Genomic DNA, 26,307 nt, shown 5'->3' on the forward strand with positions numbered 1-26,307 from the left:
AGATTATATGTGTAAAAAAATATATTGTTTCTTTAAATTAAAGTATCTCTTGATAATATTGCTGCAAATGTTCTTTTTTTCTCTCTCTTTCACTTAAGAATCTGATTTTGAGATGTTGATAATATATTTCTGATGAATGCAATTAAAGTTATGCTAGTAAATTAATTATCTCTGTACTTGATTGTTAATTTTCCCGCAAGTCTTATCTTCTTCATATCATATGATAAAAAATAATTATTACGAAAAAAACATCATTTCATTTCTCTTTATATACTTATGTGAAAGGATTTTGATGAAAATTTACAATCTTGGAAATTTCTCACAGAAAAAAAGCAATAATGAACGCGAATAAAATTGAATGAATTATTTTCTTGAGAGAATGTGAGAATTTCAGAGGGAACCTCAGAGATATATAGCGGTTTCTCCAGTCATTTTGACGACGACAACGACGACGATGTTGCCGTAAACTATTGACCCGTATATAACAGCCGAAATTTTGCCAGAGGCGACATTCTCTCAACAGACATAATTGAGATTTGCATGCACGAAGCGCTCGTGTGCGAATTCCCTTAAAAATTTCACGAGACACCTTTAATCCGCGCGCCTCGTACGAAAGCATGTATACGATGTAGCGAAGGTCGTCCGGTGTTCGCTCCACTTTTCGTACGAAAAAGGAAGAAAAGCGAGCCCGAGAACCGCGCGCGGGTTCGCAAAGTCGAGCGAGCGTCCGCGTCCGCTCCCTTTTGCGTGCGAAGCCTTAGCAGACCAAACGGCGTCTCTTGGAGAGATCCTCGCTCGCATATTTATAATCTCGTTTCGACTCCCTCGAGCGTTTGTCGCGCTACAATGCGCGCCACATCTGGCAATGCTTAATTTCAGTTTTCTAAATCCCCCCGGGTATTTCGCTGCGCGATACGCGGCGATTCCACGCGAAATTATGAACTTTAAACGGATATTCCCAGCGATTTAGTATAAAACGCGCGAATGATGGAAGGAACAGTTTATTTTAATATATTTCATCCGTATATATCTCATTAGTATCACACAAATGCATCGATATACGAGGACAATTCAATAAATAAGCAGGATATCTATTTCCTGGAAAAACATGGACAACTTGCAATTCTCAGATTTTTTCATATTTAGAGAATTTTCATGGAATTTTATTAGGAAGAGATTTTTTTAAAAATTCTCTCTTTGATAATTTTGCTTTTATATTGTAGTCGACGAATAAACAATTATGCGTTTAAAATATGTATATGTTATAATATATATTTATTTTTGCCGAGACATATTTAATATTTTAACAGAAAGGCAGTTCATATTTTTTGTTGCAATTTTTAGTGATAAAAAATTTAAAATGTTATGCGGATGAAAAATGTTTATCTTACGAGAGTTATTAAATTTTTTATTAGTAGATATTTTGTAAATTTAACATTTGGCTCTTTATATTTCCTTTCTATGAATGAAAAATATTAGAAACAGAATAAAAAAATTTATTTTAGAACGTTGCATCCAAAAAAACTCTAAAAGAGCCTCTGGAATTTTGAAGATCTGGAAGGAAATTTTTTTACAAAATTTGAGTAAACACTCTGCAATAATATTATTTTATTTATCGAATTACCTTATATTAATATTTTGCTCTTTCTCAAAGTTTTTTCAATTTTAATTTTGCACATGTAAAAAATAAAAATACTCAACATATACGGAGATTATACGAGATATTACAACGTAATTGAAACAAGAAGCAAATACAAAGTGTGTTGCGCAAACATAAAATTGCTGTAAATTGTTCTTGTCCTGGATTCGCGAATATATCTCGAAAATTGGCCGCATTCGTTGGACGTAGCGTCCGCAATTGTGCAGAAATAGGTAATTATATCACGAAGAAAAGGACACGTTTGCAGTTTAACCGAACGAAATTAGCATGCTCCGAGGACGGCGATTCGGATCGGTCGATGCGCCATAACGTTCGTGCGTATAACGCTGATTGCGGTGGACGTTTACAAACAATCCAGACGAAACGGCGCCGACGAGAGCTAGAAATGCCCTCTTTGCCGCGTCTTGCCGAGATAAATAGGAGGTTCGATTAGCGATCTAGCGTGAAATTGTGCTACGGAGACGTCGCGACGACCCCGGGCGTACGTAAGAGAGATGTATGCGTCCGCGTGTGACTCGTAGATAATTAGATTTGGGCGATAATTTAGCATGCGAAGTTGCCGCCGCGAACATGTGAGTATTCTCGGGATTCTCGATCAATACGGGATCGATGTCGCGCCAACTTAAGTTTCAAAATATTCAAACATTACGAGAAAAAGTAATATACACTGAGAAAAATCGTTTGATTGTACCAACAAGACGTATATGATTGAAGACATTTTGGTTAAATCAAGCAAGAATTTCTAGTCATCATGATAAGATAATTTCGATTTTATATATAACTAGAATGTTTAATAGATTTTACTATAAAGATGTGGTTAGTATTTTCTGGTTGGATCTATAAAATTTCTTGTTACATTAATTCTTTGCTTGCTGCTAGTCACTCTTAATTTAACTCGTATTCAGTATTTGCCATGAAATGTATATAAAGAACTAGTATTAACATTAAATCCAAAATATATCTTTTTTCTCTTACGAGCAGTAATGCCAAAAAGAGGACGCTTAGCTCACTGATTGTGTGTGTTTGAGCTGCATCCGCTTCTTGTATTACTGTTTATCAGTTTAATTTCTAACAAACTGAATTTAAAATAATTTATTCAATAATCTGAATTGAATTTATCCGATAATCTTGTTGGAATTTAGAATATTAAACAGACTTTTGAGATTAGATGGAAAAAATTTTAGACGACTTGGTGCTGGTGAGTTTAGTATTATTAACCAGAAAATTTGGTAAATTTAACAGGAAGAAATTAATCAGATTCATCTGGTAATTCCTATAAGAATTTTGGTCCGTCCATTTTCCAACAGACATACTGGTTGAATCTACCAGAATTCTAATTAATGCAATCAGATTTTTTTCTCAGTGTAACGCATGTTTTAAAATGTTACAATTTTGGGTGTATATAGTTATTAATATACTTAAAATTATATAGTGACGGATCGTTTTTTTCTGTAATTAAATCTAATTTTTGTAGAAAGTCATCACCTTTAACTTAGATAAATGATTGACAAGATGCCTTTGTTAAACAATCTTAATTCAGAATGACAAGAATCAAATGCGAAAGCTATAAAGACTCAAAGACAGCTCGTATAAAATATGAAACGTATAAAATAACGTACACAGCGTTTATTTATTTACCAGCGAGAATTTACAGATCGACTTTATAGATCGATTTATGTCACGTCATTATCAATTCCTCATGGCCGACGATTTCTGTTGCATGGCCTACATCAATAAGCGCAGATCACATTACGAGATAACGGTAGATCAGGCTCGCGACGATTGCTTTAGCTTGTCCCAATCGCGGTTGCGATTTACGTCCACGTGCGAGCTAAACTTAATGCGCGGCGATTAGGATACACGTGTGTGAGTGTGCATGGTAACCCTTTTGCCAATCAGTCTCGTATCGCTCGCATCAATTTGTTTCTCGTTGTTTCAGGACCTGCAGATTATTTACTACAGTCTTCTGGGTCTGGAGGCGTTACGTCCATGCAGAGATTCCGTTCTCCGTGGACTTTGCAAGATCGTACGTTACGAGAGACATCACGCGAATCATGTTCTCTATTAGTGAGTATCTCGTGCTGTCCTGTCCTGTATGGATCTGTCCCATTACGGAGATCTCTCAACGATATCTGCAATTATTACTTGTCAAACAAACGCACAATTTAGTGCATATTTAGAATACATTTTTTTATACACAGAGAAAAATGTCATTTTATTGCCAAGCAAAGCGATCACTCAGTTTATTTTTCTTTTTTTAAGTAATAATTTTCTTCAACAAAGAATATATTCTTGATAATAGTCTTAAAATATACTCATCACAAGTGTTAGAAAATCTTATTATCGTGTACTCAAAAGAAGAATTTATTTTCTCTTCAAGAATATTGTAAAGTTGTGTCAAAGAAAAATTAAACTTACTTTACGACAACTCTATGTAGTAAGCAAACAATTTTTGTTTTAATTTAATATTCTTCTATTCTTAAAAACTACACTTACTAAAATTTATAAATACTACACTTACTAAAAATTCAGAATATATTCAATTAAATTTAATGCTAATTTAATGCTTGTAGTGAACTTATGATATATTTGCGAATAAACAAATTTATGGTATACTTAAAATAATATTTACTTGAATACGGTATACATTTTTCTCTGTGTACAAAATCCAATTTATGTAACTTGAAAAATTGCGAGCATTTTACGCGATATATACTTGTTTTCGTTACTCCAGAACTTTATTTATCGGAATACTAGGAGAGTCACCATTTATTGATTTTATTTATCAGCATTTATTTTCACCCTGTAAAATTACAGTAACTGTGTTGTCCCGATTAAAAGGGAAGATATATATGTGAATGTAAAACATTTTGTCGTTTTACTTTGAAAAGAGTATTGAAATCGCTTGTATTAATTTTTTAGTATTAATTAGTATTTCCACTTGATGTTATTGAGAGATTTCGGAATCGAGTGATTTCAAATAATTGTAGAAAAATTAAAAATGTTAAGTAGGAAACGCACAATATGCATTTATGATCGAGAACAATTAAATTATTATGTATACGCATCTAAAAATTTAAGGGATTTTGTACAATTTTAATAGGGACATCAAACATTTTTAATTTATTCGATAATACAATGCCTTTATTTATTATTGAAAATTGAGAAAATATTTCAAATTGATATTATTTTGTATATCCTAATATTTAATGTTCAAGATTTATTTATTAGAAATTATGTGGAATTATTAATTTAAAGTTAAAAAAATCGTATCAACAAAAAATCCACACATTCTAATCGTAATTAAAATCTTACAATAATTTTTATAATAGAGTTTTAGTTTCTGCAATCGTATCATATGCGAAATATATCGTGTGCGATTGTATCAAATGCAATGCATTATAAATTTGAAAGATGTAGCCTCTGAAGATCTCGCAGAGACCTTCTTTATCGATAGCTCGATAATGTTGTAAAATTCTCTTATCGAACCGCGATATTCGCGTACCGTTAAAGTAATTTTAGCTTACGTAATGTAAGGTTCTCACGTAAGATGGCGCAATGTGCTACGGCAATGTTTGTGCGCAGCACAATCGTTTATACACACAATTCGATAATTTTCTCGTTTACATACCAAATTCCTCTCACATTTAAGAGTTACTAGTTTATGCACCGGACAGTAAACACAATGTCAGCATTTTTACACAATTTTTCCGAAGACAAGAAGGAAGATACGTCCGATTTTTCGTAATTTAATTTTTCTCGATATTTAAACGCGGAATTTATTTTCGACAAATAAAGAATATATGACTCTAGGTTTCACACACGTAATTTTGAGGGAGCAACGACACAGAAAGTTGGCGAAAGCGTGAAAATACGTATTTAAAGTACGATTGTTTTGAACGTAGTGGTGCGCTGCCATGTGACGTCACACTGACGTAATGATAACGTCAACAGCGCCATCAGTCAATTTTTAGAGTGCATTCAGAAATTCTATCCGTGGAGCAAAGTGATAAAAGGAGCAAAAATTTCTTCATTCTGATTGGTCGATTCAATGTTACTCTACTTCACGAGTAGAATTTTCGAACTCATTCGTGGAAACCGAAATTATTTAGTTATCGTTTCTCGATACCTGTCTCCATTCGATGTGTATTTATGTTCGTATGATAAATATCGTATGTGTTTCAATCACGTAAATCATCGTTTGTCGTGCGGAATTTTACAACCCGAGATGATGTGTTTTAAATCGACAAAGAAAAAAAATATTCACTATCATCGACTACGTTTAGAGGTTTGTTTGTTTAAATAATTAATTCATACCAAATAAGGTGAATAAATAAATGAAGGGATGCTGTGTGTAATTTTAAAATTTGCAAATTGTAGATATAAATTATCGAAAGAGAGCATTTTCTCAATAAAATTACACAACTTATATTTTGATGATTATTTATAATTTTGCATGCTATACATTAATACGCACACGACATCAAAGTATGCAGCATTTAATAAAATTACATGATAAAATATGATAGGATGTTAGAATTTTGTCTTTAAGCGTCTGCGAATTAATTGGGGAGAATTAATTGTCTAAAGTGAGTTTAAGAGAAAAAGGAAAAGACAAACGACAAACGATACTTTGGTTTTTTATCTGATTTTTTCGCTGTATGAGACGCGACGTCATGTGACGTCATATCACCGAGACGCAGTGCTACGTTCAAACCGGTCGCCATGTTTGATACTCGTTCCGCGCTTTCCCGCCATTTTCGCGTCGCGTTACGTGCGCGAAACACGTCCGCGTTGTAAACCCGTTTTATTCGTCGAAAATAAAACATTCCGCATTTAAATAAGTAAATCGGAAGTGAGTGTACAAAAGTACCGAGCGTGTAATGTGTAACGTGTATAATTGAAGTATAATTGAACCTCTGCGTGATCGCGATCAACTGTTTTTCAATCATTCTTCATTTTTCGATGCCAGTCATGCATTAACTCGGCGATGGTTCGCGTTAACTGTTTGTTAATTTGCTTTGAGAATATCTCTTTTCATCCGCGAAGGAATCTTAAAGGTTTTCTTGGAACTTGTTAGAATCAAAGATGTCGGTAAAGATTGCGTTGCCGCTCAAACAAAAATAATTGAGAAGATAGAAATCTCTTAATGCGAAATTTAATTGCCTGTGATTGGCAAATTAATCAACTTTTATTATTAATATTTTCAGTGAGTATTCTTTCGGTAAACACTCTTGAAATTTAATTTTATTTACATTCTTTCTTATTTGATTTAATTAGCTTAAAAATTTATTTAGGTTATATAAAAAGATAAACATTATATATAATTTTTTCAGCACCGGCGAGTTGGCCACAAGTTGGTACATACTTCTCTCTGGTTCCGTGTTCATCGATGGGTCCATGTTCCTCCCTCGATCAAGGTAAGATTTGATATATATTTTTGCCTCATGGAACATGATAATTTTTATTCCGTATGGAATCGCGTTATATTTTTCGCATGACGTTAAAAATATGAGAAAGTACAAGACATGCAAAACTTTCTCGTGATGTACGCTCATTTAATTGAAACATTTAATTGCTCGTCGCTACTCTCATAATTATGCACGAAGGCTGAAAGAGAGAAAAAAAGAAATATTTTTACACATTTCATGGAATATTTACATAAAACGGAGGCATTTGTAATCCAATATAGGTCGCATATACTAATCGTGGGAGAATATTTCTTTCTCTCTCGTGGAAGAGATATTTTCCATAATATTGTATATAAATGGACATTTGCGGATATCCGAGTATACGTGTATATTGTTGCGGCTGCAACATTTTTATACGCGCCACGTTTGCATTTCTCGTGGCATCTTTCCAGCGACTAGATATCGTCATCCCCTTTTTCGCTTTTTAATATCATATCGAATATGTTTTCTTCTAGAAGAATCTGTCGAGACAGGAATCGATGGTAATACGCTCATCGTGGCTTCGTGCGAATACCGGGTGTGCTAGAAACGCCTAGATAGTAATCGCATGACATCACTTTTTTTTAAATTTCTAAATAAAATCTTTGAGAGAAAAAGGACCGAATGTAATATCTTTCATCAAATCTAATAATCTGTGTTTGTGTCGAAAAAATTATTTTAAATCGCAAGATTGTTTCTTGAGTTGTGTATAAATTAATCGAAATATATTATAAACGGAATTATCAAAATTTGCAATTAAAAAATATGTCCAATTACATATATCCAACTAGTTGGATATAAAAAAAGTTATATGAAAAAATCATTTCTCAGCAAATATTTTGGCGACAATTTAATACTACTGATTATGTGATAAACGAGTAAAAATTGGATTAAAATTATCATGCACATTTTTTTATAGTTTTAAATTTTTATTACATAATACACAACACGGTTCACTTTATTATTTTTTTACGTTAAATTCAACAATGAATTAAATTTTAACGAGCGTAAAGCTTATAATCTTGTATTAAGGATGTTCTAGTACGCGCCAGCTAATGAATTAATGGTTGTGTAATTCGTGTGACGTTATTTTGAGACGACGTCACCCGCAGACTAAAAGCGATCATAAATTGACTTCTCTGTCAGGGTTACGGTCACCATTTTCTCTCTCAGCCGAGGAAATTCTCGTTAATCAATCTTGTTGCTTTACAAGGATGTAGTATGCGGATCAATCCAAATATATATATATATTTTTTTTCGAGTTTTTGCGTCTTTTTTATTTATTCAGGACGCGGCAGCACAAACACATGATAAACACATTTATATAAAAATTTCAAGAAACTAAATTTCTTTCTACAAATTTAGTTTCACGCTAAATTTTTGTGACGTGATAGATTAATTTTCCAAAAATGTGCAATAATTTTACAGAAAATTTAGATTTTAAATTCGACAAGTGCTGGTATAATTTTAAGTTGGGGAGTCGATGCTTGATATTATTTAAAAAGGTAAGCTCGGAAAGAATAACTTCCGCATACTGCGGATTGCGATGTAACTAAATCGATGTTCCATATTGTTTCTTTTTCCCGCTTAAAGAGACTGTTTAAGCGGAAGACACACGCTCGTTGAGAACGACGGGTGCTCTTTACTGGCGCGCAATGCCGCTCGCGGAAAAAAAGGGAATGTGGAGCGCTTATTATCCGCGGCCATCACACGCTCCGCTGCCGCTTGGTGGAACGGGTCGCGTTGCATGTGCATAGACGAGTAGACGACAGAGACGCGGCGCACTGTCATAAAAAAGGCGCGCACCGTGCCTTTTATTCCAACAAATTAATCTCTATGGTCCCTTTAATGCCCCGTTTCCTGCCCGAGCCCCCCTCCCGTCCCGATGATAGAGCAGACGCGACGCAGCTCTAGCGTGTCCGCGAGATCGCGGTGGGTTTCCGAGAAGAGGAAATCCTGGACACGATGTCCCGTAGTATTTTCTCCCTAGAGAGAAGGAGCGAGAGAGACGGGGAAAAGAGAGAGAGAGAGAGAAAGAGAGAGAGAGAGGAGTTCCAAGCTGTAACGGGTGACCGGACTCTAGCGTCCCATGGGTCGCCTCGACGCTTCCCTTCCCTTCCCTCCCCTTCTCGTCGTCCGCGTGTAAATCTGTCGGCGAACGTGGGGCGTGGTTACGTGGGAGAACCTTCTCCTCTCCCGATCCTCGATTTCCCCCTTTCTCTCTTTTTCTATCGTTTCTGAATATGTTCTTTCTCACCATTCCCATACCTCGCCCATATCTCGCCCTGCCTTCATCACTCTTCGTCACTCTCTTGCTAAATCTGTCTGTTTTTTATCTTTGGTGTCACCGTTCTTCGCCTCTTTATGATGATGAAATGACGCATCTCTTATTGTTTCTTGTTGTGTTGTATCTCTCTCTTTCTTTCTCAGATTTTTTATTTTCTTTACATTATATGTTTATTTTTCTTGTGAAATATCCTGAAATGGAAGTTCATATCCTCCCCTCTGGGACTCATAAAAATTCTATTGCCGCTTTTAAAGTTTTTTTTTTGTTTTTACACAGATAAATGACGTTTTGTTATTTTCTTTTTATTTTTGTCCATGTTGCTTATAACTTTATTTTGTACTCTATTATGTTCTTTTGTCCTTTTGCATTTGCTATTTATACGTCTAACGCTCGCTACTTAATATCTGTTATCTTTTCTTTTTCTCTTATTTCTCCTTCTTCGTGTTTTATATCACCTCGTTTCGCTATTCCCTTCTTTGTCAGTTGTGCCGAAAATTTACGAACTCGCCCGAGCGGTACCTCGGTATAAACGCTAGAAGAGAGATCGGGTTGAGGAGCGAGGGAAAAGGAGGGAGCGGAGAACATCCTACTTAAAGCGAATACATCTCGTTTGGTGCAACGAAGATGGAATTAGAGAGCGAGGTACACAGGGAAAGAGAGATGGAGAGAGAAAGAGAGAGAGGGAGAGGGCGAGAGAAAGGGCGAAAGAAAGAAAGAGAAAGAGGGAGAAAGGCTAGGTGCAGTGCTGTATGCACTATCGACACTAATCTGATTTTCTTCTCAATTTGCTTGTGAAATGATAAAAAAAAGGACGAAACGCAAAATATCCTATTTTTCTTCCTATTTTAAATTCCTTAATTTTTTTCTAATATGCATAATTGTTCTTGTAGATATTTGTTAATAGATATTTGTCTTATTTTTTGTAATCATTAGTATTTTTTTTAAATTAAATAAAAGCTAATGTTCTAATTATATTAATTGCGAATTATAATTGCGATAATTATAATGAAAGATTATCTTATATAGAATATATATGTATAATTTTTTTTTAAATTTTGATTTCATTCGGATTTAATCTCTGTTCTTTGTTTATTCTTTGTTATCATTGCATACACACTGTTTAAAATATTATGATTGCTTGTCAAATCTTGTGCGCCTCAAACAAAGTATAAGCTTACGTTATTATAATACGTCACATCGATGCAATTTGAACCAGTCAACTGATATAAAAACAACACGTAATGTGATCACTATAATATAGCATAGACGCAATTTTAATTGGCACATCGAATAAACTACGTTATACAATGCGTATTAGAAATTTTTAAACAGCGGCAGTCTAATTATAATATATGTAAATCGGTAAAGAATTTATTAGAATCGCCATAAAAATACCGTGAAAAATTCTAATAACGTTGGCTCTTTGTTTTAATCGACAATTTCAATTAGTGTATCGCAAAAATAAACGCGACTCAATAATACATTGCGATATCGCAATAATTTAATCATTTAACAATCATGCCCACGTTTTCATTTATATACTCGTTAATTCGATAGTCTAATTTTCGCAACATATGCTGATACACAAAATAGTTCAGATATGCACGATAGATTACGATCATTTTTTCAAATCTTTGCGAAAACAAGTAAAACATTTTAAAAAATTGAGATAAAAAGTAAAAAATGAGATACCGCGTCCCGAAAAATTTGAACCAATTTCGGACATAGTGAATTAATAAGATTAAAATAAATAAATGATAATTTTTTATTTTCACTGTTATATAATTGTTGCTCTTGAGAAGTAGCTCTTGTTTCTAAAAATATTATTCGGTTATACGTGTGTGCATGTATGTATATAAAGCTGTATAAAATACGTAAAATTTACGTAGAATATTTCTGAAAAACCGTAGGATTTTTAACTGGCTGATATTTATATTGAAAAAAAGTGCACGGTGCTCGATAATTTGACATTTTGTAAATATTCTTGATTGTTTATGAGATAAATTCCACTTGGCTCGCGTGTGCCGAGTACGTCCCTGTCCAACGTGCGCGCGAGAGAGATGGAGAAAGAGAGAGAAAGAGAGAGGTCGGCCTCACCTATCGAGGGAACCTCCAGTCTTGTCGAGTGTTCCGTGACGGTCGGCGAGCGTTGCGATTAATAGCGACTGCACCCGCGAATCGCATTCCGATCTCGCGATTTCCAGTCCGGGGTCTCGCGTCCGGAGGATCGCACTCTTCGGAGGGATACGAGCGCATCGTGCATAAATCGAGACCGCGGAGAACCTCGGAATTGCGCGATGGACGGTATCGGGATTGTCATTCGTCGAGTGGTACCAATATCGAAACGAAGCGAGACGTGCATCGAAGATCGATTCAACGCGGTTTGATCGATATCGATGGATTTTCCTCGCGCTCATTTCGCTCATTTCGCCCGTGAGCACAAAAGTGACATCCTTTAATACGCTTTTGCGAATCCTCGCGCGAAACCCGGCTCGCAAAACCGGATGCAATCTCGTTTCCCGTCCGTGTAAGTGACGTAATCGTTCTCGAGGAGACGAAACACGATTGTCGCGTATATATTGTCGTTGCGCGACACGCATAATTTCCCTGAGAAACGTTATTCGATTAACGCGAAACATCTACGAGACCTTGGAATTAAAGATATTTGAAAGATTGCTAGGTAGGGAAAGAGAAGGAGAGAAAGATAAAAGATTTCTCCCGAGGAATTTCATTTTTGTCGCTGCTGAGATCTTTGATGAACATAGTGTACGCAGTTTCTGCGGTACGACTGAAGGATAAATATTGGAATATTTCAGCATCCTCTACAAGAGCAAACAGCTTGCTTCGCAGCAAGCGAGAGCGCGGATGACATTTGTTTGACAAGATTATCCAGCTGGGAAATATCTTCAATCCACGGCTCACGATTACAATTTTATCGCCAAGGAGAAAGCCATCGCTGAATATACCAATTTTACAGAGGTCGCATTGTCGAGTTGAAATCGAGGAGAACATTCTTGGAGCTCTTTTGTACGCTACCGATTTCGAGAGACGGAACGCACGATTTTCGCTTCGTAAAGGGAAAGTTGAGACTTTATTAAAAGTTAATCCCCCTGTCATCGTCCGAATTTCGTTCCAAGAATCGCATCCGGGAATTTAATTTCTCCCTTTTATTACCGCAGACGGATTCACGTCACCAGAGGCGGAGCCAACTTTCCCAGGATTATGTGGAAGAGAGCATTTCCGTGATCGCCGAGGGCGGCCGTTGAAAAGCGGCGCGTGGATGATCGAGCGACTCGCCTGAAACTCGTTTGGTGCTGCGTGCATCTCATCTCCTTGCACGCCAAAAGCGTGTGCCGCGTGCAGTGACCCGCGTTTATGCAACGAGAGTACTTTGCGGTGCATCTAATCGCGCGCGGTTCCCTCGAGGGCATCGAGGCAAAATCAACGAGAGTTTTGCAAAATCGCAAAGAAGGGTCCTCTCCCTTTATCGCAAAGCGGGTCGCAAATTTAATAAAAACTTTTCGAGAGTCTCCCCGAGATCCCTCGGCTAAAAATAGACACGAATTTAGCGCGAATTAACGCATCGACGAAAGACGGCGTCACATTTACGAGGGATAATCGATTCGAAATTGGCCAGGGAATTTTTTTTGCTTCCCGCGTGCGATCGAATATTTCGCGGTGGTCGAAGATTTCGGGCTACTGCGCAGAACGGCGACCGCTTTTATGAAGATCGGCGCACCTGGAGAGGCAATAACCGCCTGGCGAGCATCGGCGAGTAACCCGCGAATCGGTTTGGTATTCGGCGCGCAGGAGAGCAGGCGACCGCGTTTACGAGAGAGGACGAGCGTAGCTGGGAGCTCCGCGCGATAAACCTCTCTGTTCGCTTTCACCGGAGCCTCGGTTCGCACGTAACGCGACGGCGGTTCTCCTGGTATTATTCTCCGCTAATAAATCTAATAGCGCGAATCAGCGCGAAATAACGGTTTATGCGACGAGAGACCGGGTCGCGCTAGTTCGGGATCCCGCGAAATCGGCTCAGCGTGTCTTACGAAATCGCGCGATTGGATGGGACACTCGAGAGAGGATTAACGCGAGAGGATTGCGAAGAAGAGACAAGAGTCTCTGCGGATATATCTCTGGCGAGTCGCGATAGAAACTTTTCAAAAGTTCGAAGAGGTTTCCCGGAGGATTAACCGTCAATGTCATCGTAGAGCGAATTAACAGTTGGACGAGTTTGGACAGGCAAACTTTGAAAGGGAAAAGAAAGAAGCAGGTGAATATTTGATCTCGAACCGTGGAAGATAAGATCCGGAGCAGGGACTAGACAATTATCGATGTGTAGCGAGATACCGAGGTCGTTGCTCGTGTGTACGAACACGATTTACTCGAGTGATCGATAAGAGGCGCAAGATTTCAACGGGGTCAGCATTGACGGCGATGTCGTCGGCGTGAATCGCGAGTTGCCTCTCGACGTGTATCGCGCTTCATCGGAGCATCATTTCTCTCTCTCCCTTCTTTCTTCATCTTTCGAAAGAAGCCAAACAGCGCAGTAAAAAGCCGGCAAGCTGGATGCTACAGACGGTGCCTCGCCCCCTCCGCCCCCGCCCGACATTACTGTCACGCAGGATGACCGGTGAGAAACTTTAAATCACTCCTAACGACTCGCGTTTTGCACGCGCGGGGATAATGCATTATTAAAAATGTACACGTAAACGTGTCAGGCAGATGATAAACTTTCTTCACATCTCCGGGATTAAATTCTATCAATTATTTATAAATATTTATGAATATTGTTGTCTTACAATAAGTGAAGAATGCTTGGAAAATTAAAATGCTTCCTATAAGATATATATATATATATATATATATATATATATATATATATATAGATAGAAAATATATGTTAGATTGAAGATTACCTTGGAAAATTAATTACACATATAATAAGTAGGAAAATTTTATTCCTCTCTTCTCTTTGAAATACCGTGTTTGAAATACCTTGTTATTTAAGGACTATAAATGATAGTTATAAATCAAGCGTTGTTTCAACTTGGAGAAATTTTACAATACAGTTGCGAAATAATACGCAACTAAAATTTATAAAATATAAAATGGATTGTTCATATGATTCAATACTTGCTTGCATACATATTCAAAATTTCGATATCACAATTAAAAAAATATCTTTCAATAGACAAATTACATTGTTTTATGTCTTGATAAATAAATTTAAAAATTGAGAATTGAATGATCTCGTAAGTATTTTGCAAATTATATCCAACGATTACTTGAAAATTTAGGTATCAGGGACTACTGCTAATTAATCGTAACGAATTTCATCAGGATATAGAGATATCGGGATGGATTGGAATTTTGGTGAATAATTTGATAGCTTCCGTCTGGTCGAGCGGCTTTGATCCACGCATAACGGGATGATGGGATAACAATCAAGGACTGAGCCGCGATATATTTCTATCGATTGATGGGTTGGCTTTCGGATGGGAAATGTTTCGTGGTCGCGTCACGCGTGCGTACACGTGACACGAAATCGTCAATATCCTGCGTCACGTTTTACTTCCCCTTGGTAAACAGCGAGTGTATCGTATTACGGCTAGGTTTATCGTATACGAGAGAATGGCACCGATCGAGAGTCACGTTTCGTGGATCGAAACAGATCTCTGAGCAAGATAATCCTACGATTGTGCATCTATCATAACGCAGAATCTTATCGTTGTAAAAATCATTAACGATTAAAAACTAATCACGAATGTATTCCTTGAGTATTAGAAAAATTTAAATGGAATTAATATAATAAATAAAATAAATTAATGTAATTAAATATAAAGTGAAATAAATAAATAAATAACTTAATTAGGTTGGATTGGAAAATATCGCGTTTTAACAAAAAAAAATGAAAGATTTGGAGTAAACATAGCATACTGAAAATGTGACTTTAACATTTATTTTAATTAGAACTTTATATAAATTTGAATAAAACAGACTTTTTAAATTAAATTATGAATTTAAAATCTTGTTCTGTATATATTTATTCATTATCTTTTGTTTACATACACGATATCTCTTTATAAATAAATATAAATAATAGATAAAATATTTAGAGTGAGATAATTTTCCAGAAGGAAAAACTTAATATGACGGAATTTAATATTGCATTATTCTTTAAATTTTTTTATTACATTTGTGTATATATGCATACAATTTCTGTCAATCCACATTAAATAATTTTTCAGCTTTTTCTCATATGGATATAAATTAAGAAATTACACTTTAAAAAAACCTTTTTTAAATAATATTTAATTTGTTCTTTTTATCTCTATTTTTCAGTGACAAACACGAATGGAGTGATTTGTGAATATAAATAAATATATATTTATTTAATGTTATATACGCTTATATGTTTATCTCATCATGCCATATTTTATGTCATTATATAACGTGACTGAATGAATAATTATCACGAGAGACAATTATTCATTAATCTTTTGACATCTAACATTTTTGGCACGAAAGTGGGACGATTTTAAAATAGCATATAAAGTGAATATATCTGATTATATATACACTTTTATTTCCATGCGACATATTTTATCTTTGTCGTCGTATAAAAGCGTTTTATTAAAGGTTTCTACGTTTTTATAATCAGATATTTTTCCCACGATTTTATGTGGAAAATGACACATCTCTTGCTAGCCTTTTGTTGCCGCAAACTTCCGGTGATCCTTTTGATAGTGTGTTTACAAAGTAATATATCGATTTTCCGTTAGTCGAACGATTATGTCGTGTTTTATCCAGCTGTTACGTCACGACTTCAAAAAAGAGAAAAAAAGGCGAGATTTAGAATACGTATCTGTACGTGGTGCTCTTTTTTATAATAAAATAAATAAATACAAATCACACAGGCTATTTTTATCACAAAATTTATATGCTTGAAGTTTTTAACGAGCAATTTTTTCAATGAACACAAGGAAACATTAAATTTATATAAAAAATTTTGACCATATATGTATAAAATTTCACAAAAACAATAGTAGCTTTTTTTTGCAAGACTGAGTATATATTATCTTTGTGTAGTGCTTTTAAATTAAAGTAATTATTGGCTTTCGTGAAACAACCAATCGACTTACAATAGTCATTGTCAGCGTATTGTTGTATAATGAACGTCGTGAGGTACTTTCTATTGTCATTATGTCTTTTCTTTGTTAATGACTGATAGTCGAGGTTGAATACAAGTCGCTCTACATTTGATAATTATCTATCTGCGTGATTAATATATCTCCTTTCTCGCATTAATTTGTAAGCTTAAATAACAAATAATATTTAACATATTTTTGATGATGTTTTCATAAAAGGCGAAGAATATATTTAAATATATTTTATCTTAGATAATAAGTAATAAATTATCTCAACTAATAAGTATATTTTATCGTAAGTAATAAGTTTTTATTTCCAATATTCATAAATACATAAGATGAAAAATTATGCATACATAGATGGCTTCAATTTTTATATTGTAGAAATAGAATTATCAATCAGAAATAGGATTATCAATTTAAAATCGTTTTTTTTTTTATGAAAATAAAAAAATTCTAATTAGATATTCCATATTGAAGTTGAATAATTCATAATTCATACCATTCATTCATTCAGTATTATATAATTAATTACATAATAGAACATGTTTGTAAAGATTATAGAGAAATGAATGAACGATGGAACAATCATCGATGCTTCGAGATGCGGATTTTCTGATTGAGATTTTTTTGTTTGTCTAATGCCCCACTCAGGATGCATAGTTCCGAGGTTTCACGTCAGTATCTGTATCGACCGACTTCCAATTTGAGCCGCAATGGTGGTTAAGGGCTGATATGAACAAAGCGCAAAATCGATAGCTCGGACTACGATCTTTATATCGAAAAAAATAACAAGGTCCTCCGGATGATCTAATAATAGCGGAGGCTTTATTGCTCGCGATACATCAGAGGGTTCGTAGACATGTAGATATGAAATCGAAGAATATTTTGCTTACTAACGGCACGTGCAACGTTTTACACTCTGTATCCGCTTCCAAGCCAAATTAAATGCTATCTCATCGCAGTTTAAATTCAAACAAAATTCGATGACAGATAGTGATAATTTACGAAAGAATTTGTCACACATTATTGCATTTTCGATATTTTTAACGATTCCATTTCTCGTAGATTTATACGTTGTCGATAAAATAATTATGATTTTAGTAGCAGATATGAATCGATATCGCTATTTTGACAAATCGCATGTAGAATTGTTATTTTCTAATATATATTCTCAAGTTTAATTAAAAGTTTAACGTTAATAAAAATATTATATTTTTTTCTATGTGTTTATAGACTCTATTTTAACGTAAGTTTAATGTACGCGATAGATTACAAAAATTTTTTTATCTGATGATTTCTTTAGCCGGCATATTAATGATGCAGTGGTGAAAGGCAGCAGAGAACTTTTTTAGGATTTAAACGGTCGAGTAAACTTTTACGAGTTTTATATTTATATTATTCTCTTTTTAAAATTACGTAACTATTAAAATTATATAATTCATTAATAATCAGATTGAAATAGAGAGTAATAAGAGAAAAATACTTCACTTTTATTTTATTTTTTTATGCACGACTATTTGAATATCAGTAATATATACGTCGCATTGCGCATTTTTAATAAAAGATTTTTCAAAGATTAGATTTATAGTAAGAAGACGATATTACAGAAAGTACTCGAGACTTCATCGTCTTAAGTAGAACGCAATCTTGCGCGCAAGTTAAACCCGTCTTACGAGCCAAGGTTATCGAGTGCATTCCATAGGCATGCTCTTCGAAGAACGATATCTTCTAAGGTTCTAATTTCACGAGTCCATCCGCATCCGCTTTACTTTTCGCTTCGCGGAAACTTTCGGAAGAATTTTGATTGATAAAGTCTGAAGATAGAAGAAGATCACTGTTTTGAAGATGTGTACAAGATTGTTGGTGAATTGATTGAAATTAAAAAAAAAACATTCGTAGCGCGCCTATATGTCATTTTAATACGATAACACAATTAATTTCTTTAATTAATCATCATTGTATTTTTAATAATATAAAATAACATGAATAAAAAAGTAAATAAAACTGAAACAAAAAATGTACAACACTCCAAGTTTTGCACTATAACGGTATTTTTGAAATTTATTATTGTCATTATTTTTCAAAAGTTTTTAATACATGGAAAATACAAAATGTCTATGGAATATTACAAGCAATTATTATATAATATATAATTATTGATGGACAAAAGTTGCTTTAATAACACATTATGACTCGCAATATTAGCAACTATAGCAATATTCGTTATAAAAAGTTACTCGCCTATACTAAATCTTCCTGGATATTTTCTCGACTTTCTAATCTATTTCTAGATCGTTGGAATATCTACGGTAATGCTGCTATTTCGCAGGAAGTCATTATAATTTTGTACGCTTGGACTATATATTTTTATTATAAATCCATGTGTATATATAAAAGAAAGAGAGAATAATAATAAGAATAATGAGCGAAAAGGAGGAAAATTCGAATAATTACAGTTATTGATCGATCTCATAATTATGAAGAAACAAAAACGATCCGTTATGTGTCTCATAGACATATCGTTTAATGCTTCTGCGTTCCGTTCAATTAATTGCAGTAATTTATCGTTATTGATGTTATCGATTAAATGTCATATTCGACATTCGAATGACATTTCTAGATCGATACGGGCAACATGCGGTACATACATTTCGCTATTTGTCGAACATACACATTTATAGCGATTCGCTTGCGCGATCCACATTTGGTAATTATTGCAAAGTCGAGCGCCCGTCATTTTCCATTTTTTGTCACGGAAAAATCGTAAAATACGGTAATTAAACTGCTGCGAGAGGCGGCGGCAACATCGAGCAAAGGTAGCGTAGAAATTCAAACAAAACGCGAACAAATTGTAGACTCGGAGTAGTACTGAATGCTGCACGTCGGACGGCGTTCTCTTTGGAGTACTTTGCAATCTTCCGTGAAATTGACTTTAACCGCACTAGAGAAATACTTGCATAAGTAGATAACGGAATTCACCTGTTCCTTATATAAAGCAATTTTCGTTAATAGGATATAACGGATGTAATTATTGGCCACACAATACACACATGCATAGATATATTTCAATCATCATTCCTTTAATGAATGATTCGATGAAACAATTAGAAGGGAGAATTAAACTCAAAAATTGAAGGAAGAATTAAACTCAAAAATTGAGGAGAGAATTAAACTCAAAAATTGAAGGGAGAATTAAACTCAAAAATTGAGGAGAGAATTAAACTCAAAAATTGACGGGAGAATTAAATTTAAAAATTGAATGGGTGGCGCGTTATTCAATTTTCTCTATTATTTCTTTACCTTCAAAACAGCTTGGATGATATCGAAACCCAGATGGCGGATGGACGGCCGATGAGACCGGATATTCATTACGTTCAACGATCCCGCTGATTCCACGGCTGATACTCACCGCGTGCTTATGACACGCGACACGTGCCGTGTAGCTTGGGCCTGCTGCATTGTGACACACGTGCCACGTGCCACGTGTATGCAAACGCGAATCCCCCGGCCATTATTGTGCAAAATGTCCGTTGGGCGCCGACGAGGTAAAAGAGCCCACGGAAGGTTTTTCGATCATTGTTTCGAGTGGCGTATATTCGTTTGCGTGCGCACCGATTGTTCCTTCCCTTAAGAGTGCTAGGACCATCGAGTTTAATGAAATGTTTACGTACTTATGCCGTGAAGCACCATTTGCTCTTTCTTTCGAGTGCCGAAAACATTCGGCCATCGACAACGATCGAGATTATTATTTCATCAAACAATGGTATTGTTCCTTGAACAATTTTCTATAGCGTTAAATTAAAGGAGGCGTGCCATAGTGCTTTATAACGTATATTAGAGCTCTCGAGTGATATGTTTGCGAGAATCCTGCCATTTTGCATCGATAAGCTTTACAGATTATGATTTTTTCGAACAGTACTTGATATTTATCATATAACAATATGATTTTAGTTTATATGTCGGAGCATTTAAAAATAAAATTTATATTTTTAATCCATTGATCTAATATTGATATCGTCGAAATCGATAAAATCTATTTTACTTTAATTTGCTTTTATTTCTTATTTATTTTTTTATCATTTTTATTCGTTACTTTTTCTATGGATTGCAACAAAATTTGAATTTTTAAATCAACTAATTTTCAAGATTATTAAAATAATTTGTTAATAAGCAAAAATAATAAAATAGAAATTTGCAATATATTATTGATCTCAATATTTACATATGACAGTATTTCAAAGTTTTGCAATCACCTGCAATTAATTTCGATACAGTAGATTGGATGAAACTAATTTCATTCAAACTAAAACCTTGAATTTTTGTGCATTACGTGTCGAAACACACTGTTTCTCTGGACGCAAGTACGATCGATAGTACGTTGCCATTCCCCTTGGGAAAAGGAGCGACACGAATTTTCTCCGATTCGTTTTCCGTATCTCTGTACACAGGGTGTCGGATAAACCTTGATAGGAAAACTTTAGTCTGTATTTGAAGTTTATCCAATTTTATTTTTATCTTTTTCCAAATGGATTAAGTTGTAATTGGAATACATTTCACAAACATATATATTGAAGAGAGCAAGACATTTTTCAAGTAGAAATTATATATCTATTATATAACTGTTGTAATAATTTTCTATAGCAAACTAATATTTCAAAAGTTTAAAAAATTTCAAATTGTTTATAGTTGAAACGTTCATTATTTGTTAATAATAATTTTTGCGACATATTATTATCTTAATTGTTATTTCTCGATAAAATTTAATTGCTTGAAATTTTATTTATAAAAAATATATTTATAAAAAATATAATCTCGTTTTTCGACGCTAATAATTGCGAGACATCTGGTATGTGCCGCGAAAAAATCGCACACTAAAGTTTTTCTCAATTTGTGCTGAACGCGGCGGAAAACGAGTAGCGAACAAAGTTCAGTGAGACGTAGAAACGAAAAGTTTTTTAATATATACGAGTCTGAGGATATTTCTCTCTTCCCATTGCGTCGTATTCTTATTATGCCGAGCACATTTGTGAGGGCATTTTCCTTTCTAATGCGATCGCACGAGGAAGGAAATGAGAAAGAAATTAAAATCGGTAACACATGTTTTCAGCTGAAAACTTGAATGGCTTTTTTAATGAAGTTTTTTTCACCAAGAGGAACACTCAAAGTAACTAAATTCTGATGCAAACTCGAATCTTTAATTTTTAATTCCGTTTTTCCCTTTTTCTCGAGAGTTTATTCTCGTGGCTGTGAAGCTTGTTTGAGCTTCGACTTGAACATTTTTCAAGTTTTGAAAAGAGCATTTCGTCCACGACACGTTTTCCCTTTTTCACGATACTTTGCAAAGAGAGTGCGAATACAATTGCAACTGGAGAAAGTTGGCGTACAAATTAAATTACCATAGTCTGCGACTCTCTCCTTGCGAGATTGACTGCGGCCATCGACATGTGTTTCCATAAACATTCCTTTTTCCAGTAAATTTTTACAAATACATTATTCGCATGAAAAAAATTGCATTTTGAAAAACGTAACACTTCGTACAATGGATAAAATCTCACGCACCTCTTTTAAGGGGTTATACCTAGTCAACAAGTCGAAAAAACGTATTTTTGATGAATTTAAAAAAAACTGTTGGGTATTTTTATTTCATCGATTCTTTATCATAATATATATCTATCAAAGTTTTTATAATTTTTTCAAATTAAAAATATCGAGAAATGCAGACACAGTAGCTATTTTCCAGAGACATCTTTTTTCGGAGGCGGTGAGCAAGATTGCTCGGAGCTGAATCATCTGAAATAAAAAATTCAAAAGGATTTAGCTTTCGTATGAATTGATCTAGTTGGTGAACGAGGGAGTTTTAATTTTAATGAAACCTTTTTTTTATTAACATAAGAACGAAAAGTTTTTTAACACGTAAAATTCGTATTTTTGCGTCCGTCGCATTGTCAAAATCAATTTTTTGTAAAATCCTTCATTCACCGACTAGATCAATTCATACGAAACCTAAATCCTTCTGAATCCTTCCTTTTTATTTCAAATGATTCAGCTCCGAGCAATCTTGCTCACCGCCAAGCGCCTCCGAAAAAAAAGATGTCTCTGCCTACATTTCTCGATATTTTTAATTGAAAAAAATTATGAAAACTTCTTTGATAGATATATATTATGATAAAGAATCGATGAAATAAAAATACCTAACTGGTTTTTTTTTTAAATTTCCCAAAAATACGTTTTTCTCGACTTGCTGACTAGGTAAAACCCCTTAATAGTCGTGCGTCGTGATATATATATTTTTTATCCTTTTGGAATTTTCCTTTCACGTGCGCGGTAATTCATAAGATTCCGAAGAGACGGCTATCTAGTGTGCGCTGCGACAACGGGAGCATTGTGCAGCGTACAAAGCAAAATGCGCAGCGAGGTGCACCGAAACGGCCGATTGGTTCCGAAGCCATGGCTGGTATTTTATAGCGTGTACGTACACGCTATCTCGCGACGACTATACGCCTACCTACGGTGCTGTTACTATCCTGCTTAGGTGCACGGTGGCCTCCGCTTGGCACACCGCTGGTGCAGCAGCCTTTTACCTACTAACGCATAATTAGCATGAAACGTGTCGCGTCCTGCATCATAGAACTCTCCGCACGCTCCGACCTCTATTATTTCTTTGTGATTCTGTAAAAGTTCGTATTTTTATATCGATGAGCTCACAAGTTCTCACGCCTCGGTGAACTCTGCGCTATGGCGGCGTGACGATTACGTAATTAAAGTATTTTTAATCGTGCCCTAGGAACTCGCCCTTTACATGTGAAAGAAACGTGGAGTATTATTTCTCCGCAGGAAACCGTACAAGTATTTTGTTTCTATCGAAGGCTAGATTTTATCTCAAAGGGAAAATACCAGTTTCTACCTGCATAATCGAGTGATTTAATGTGTTATATGTTTCATTTAATGTAAAAGAACATAAATATTAAAGTTAGTATTTTCATGTGAAAACGTCACATTTCTCTCGATCGATTGTTGACCGTTGCTTCTTATTTCGTTTCCTCGGCATATTTTTTTGCAACCAATTAGAATGAGTGACAAACGCAATGATATTAATATCGTATACATGTTCGTGCGTGTATATGTGATTAAATTTAAGATTAATAGTGGAAATCATTCTTTCTCAGAAATTATGTATTTTGTAAATTATGTTTTTTATGTATTTTTCATGTTGAACTTATTTTATACAAACGATTGCTTTGCACAATTGAATATAAAAATAAATATTTAAAAATCTCACGATATGTGTAAACACTGTATGTTTTCATAAAAAATTTTGCTCTATTATGGAAAAAATAAAAATACAATGTATCAAATTACATAATATAAGATCTTACAGAAATCTACAAGAAATTACATATTAAAGAAAATCAAGTTGGTTACAATTAAGAGAAATTGATAAAATCAAGTTGATTGAAGCTCTATTTAGGCTTTAATTTCGTGTTAAAAATTCAATTTTTCACAAGATTTTATTGAAAAAAGAAAACACGGTATCAAAACAATTGCGAAAAGTAACGGCATATTTGATAACCGTTATACTCGTGGAAATAGTGCTCGCATTTTCTTGTACCAGTTTATGTGATGGAATGTACTGGTTTCATCTGGAACATCGGTTTCATCCGTTTCGTCCGACTCACCTTGAATTATCTTGGAACTGCCTTGAAATCTTGAAATTATCTGTTTTCTTAAACGACGGATGTGTGAGTAACATATTAAAATCGTGTTTCACCAATTTTATTAAGGATGCTTTAACGACGCAAATTACTGACAATGAAATCGCTCTTGCAAAATCCGGATACTTTCCAATCGATTATGCCATTTTCTTATTTACTTCCGTCTCATCAAGCTTGAATTATCTGTTACGTTGAATTATCTGTAGAAGAAAATTATTAAAATTGATAAAATCGTGAAATTTTATTTCTTATTTTTTAAATAATGAATTGTTTAAGTTATAGGTTGCAATTAATCTTTTAAATAAAAAAAATAGAATTCGATTGAGAGCAAAAAAATATTGTAGAATATTAATTAAATCATTAAAGATATAGGATATGTGTAAATAAAAATAAAATAGAAATATTTAATTATTCCAAAACAAGTGCTCAAGATTGCAATTATTTTTGCAATTCTATTGAAATTAAAGTTCATGATGGAGATGAATTGGTAAAATTTTACAAGTTTTACGTTTTAATGTTGCGAAATAACAGAAAAGATTTTTATTCAATCTCGATCATCTGTTTCTAACTATTTCTTCAAGAATTCTCACACTTTTTTTTACTACATCTTACTCCTCGTTCTTGTCAAACAGGAAACTTTCTACATATCTTACTATCAAAAATTTGTCACGTATAACTATCTTTTTCAGCGTAACTAACGAATTTCACTATCTTGTACGTGGCAAAAAAAGCACATGGCGACACTGACACGTGCATGTCGACATCGTATGTACATGCAATGTTATTGCTCTGTAGAAAACAATTACGTGCGTGCATCGCGGAAAGTAGAGAAAAGTCTTGGTGAAATCTCGCTTTTTCTATCTATATTCGCATGAGCGACAGCGGTTATATGGCTCTGATTTATTTCTATTTACAACCGGGCGTTAAAATCTATTTAAGCGAGTTTCTAAATATCTTCCATAGATCGTTATGGAAAATCACGATAGTTTGAGGATACTACGATGCATATAACTTTCGAGATTAATTTTTCGATATTATACATCTCTTGTGATGAAACGTTTTTTACTTATTTTTTTTTTTATTAATTTATGGATGTATGAACAAGTACATTGTTATTTAAACGATGCCTAGAAAATTTCTCGAAAATTAATCGTAAGATGTTTTTTAGAAAGTTGTTTAGGGAAATAATCAACAACCAATAGAAAGGCTTCATATATAGAGATTATATTTTATTTTTTAGCACTAGATAGATTTATAAATTGTATTCTTTTTTACAAAGAAAAACATTTCAGAAAAGGTGATCAATGTCTTTCATTATCTTTTTAATTTATTTAATTTTTTAACAGAATCGTAAATTTTTATTCTTTTTAAATAAATAAGGGATTAAAAAATATTGATCTGAATTATATTTATATCTGAATTATATTACATCTAAATTATCTGTTGAAATATTTCCATATTTAGCGAATTACTCAAGAATCACTTGAGAAAATTCAGCTGTTGGACTAGTTGATTACTTTAATCAGGACTAATTGATTAATTTGATCAGGAATGTATTTCTATCATCGTTAATTTACATATTTTATACATATTTTTAAACTGCAGAAATAATTACACTTATAAACATCAGTTTTTAGCATCGCAAGGTGAATCGTATTTGCATTTCTAATTTATATTCTTGGCCTTGTGAATTCTTTTCAGTCAAATTATTAAAAACTCGAATATACAGATGCTTAAATATACATATATAGTATATGCATATTTAAGCATCTGTATATTCGCATGTATATGATTTTATTTTTTTAAATGGAGTTGATCGTATACTTTCAGCCATCGCTCGATAACTTAACGGTGTCTAAATTTATTTGTAATTATGTCGTTTTATAAAAAATAGAGGTAGGGAAATGTGTTATACGCGCATATGTAGGACGTTCGACCTTTTACTTTCAAGTCGCATACAATGACATTGATTACTCACCTTCCAAGGTATCGGTATATATTTTTATTCTCTTCTTGCATCACACAATTTGTCTCGATATTCTTG

At 34.2% G+C, this 26,307-nt stretch overlaps 1 protein-coding gene and 1 pseudogene across 1 annotated transcript in view; both read left to right on the forward strand.

Moving 5' to 3' along the window:
• Positions 1–8,988, forward strand: part of LOC112637065 — a 37,833-nt pseudogene extending 28,845 nt beyond the window's left edge.
• A 2,532-nt stretch (positions 8,989–11,520) lies between these two features.
• Positions 11,521–26,307, forward strand: part of LOC105248938 (rap guanine nucleotide exchange factor 2) — a 78,952-nt gene continuing 64,165 nt past the window's right edge. Inside the window, exon 1 of the mRNA XM_011254035.3 lies at positions 11,521–14,030. The gene's annotated coding sequence lies outside the window, so the exon portion shown is untranslated. The remainder of the gene's footprint in view (positions 14,031–26,307) is intronic.

Source organism: Camponotus floridanus, unplaced genomic scaffold (genome assembly GCF_003227725.1).
Source record: "Camponotus floridanus strain SB8 unplaced genomic scaffold, Cflo_v7.5 scaffold19, whole genome shotgun sequence".
NCBI lineage: Eukaryota > Metazoa > Arthropoda > Insecta > Hymenoptera > Formicidae > Camponotus > Camponotus floridanus.